Below are 947 nucleotides of genomic sequence, written 5' to 3' on the forward strand. Positions count from 1 at the left end.
GCTCATTTCGTATTTGTTTCCTTTTACGTGGACACCGAGTTCCGGTGTTTTTTATATTGTATCTTTACTGTTTTGTTTGATTCATTTTTCTACTGTCAATAAATAGATAAAACATTACATTTATTTTCATATTTCAAAGCACACTGAATCGCAATATGTATCATTAACTATCATCCGATGAATTATTTCGTGCTGACTTGTATGTGTTCTAGTTTATGATCAGTATTGAGCTGACTATGACAGCTCTGCCTACAGCAGGTGTTTAATGTTTGGTTCCAGCAGAACAATAGTACAAGACCGGCTCTTTACTGAGTCTTCCAATTCATTACGCTGTGACAGAATCATAATGAAGCTCCACGACAGATCTTCGTCTTCCCTAAGGAGGTGCAGGTGGCTCACCGACATCGCCAATCCTATCGTTATTGTCTTGTCAAGGTCCGTATAAAATTGCTGTATAAACCCACACGTAAACAGCTTACAAACTAAAACTAAATTTGAGATATCTTAAAGAAATTTGTCTCTATTTCTTGTTGAATATAGTTTGAACCAAAATGATAGACTAGAAATAGATAAAGTGGACATTTTGATAAATTTGATTTGCTTGGGTTTCTGTTGTGTTTATAAGTCTGTTATAAATTAAGCTTGCATGACGTTTACACGACAAGACTTGGTATAGATGATATAGACGTGGACAGGTGACAGTATGGGCGAGGACAATTAAGTCACTGTATATCGGGGAGATAATGTTCAGCTTAAATGTCTTAAATGAGACATTTCGTTAATTATAGGATGGTGTGTATAAGACTACAGGTGGACAAGCTTGTTGTAGGTCACAGCGGTGCTATTACAATCTAAGAGCATGTCCTAGTGATATATTATCTGCAGATTTTAATTCCATGTAAAATAGCGGATACAACACTGTTATACATCTATCAATGTACTAGCGG

The sequence above is a fragment of the Mizuhopecten yessoensis genome, unplaced genomic scaffold (genome assembly GCF_002113885.1).
Source record: "Mizuhopecten yessoensis strain PY_sf001 unplaced genomic scaffold, ASM211388v2 scaffold1749, whole genome shotgun sequence".
In the NCBI taxonomy this organism is placed as follows: Eukaryota; Metazoa; Mollusca; class Bivalvia; order Pectinida; family Pectinidae; genus Mizuhopecten; species Mizuhopecten yessoensis.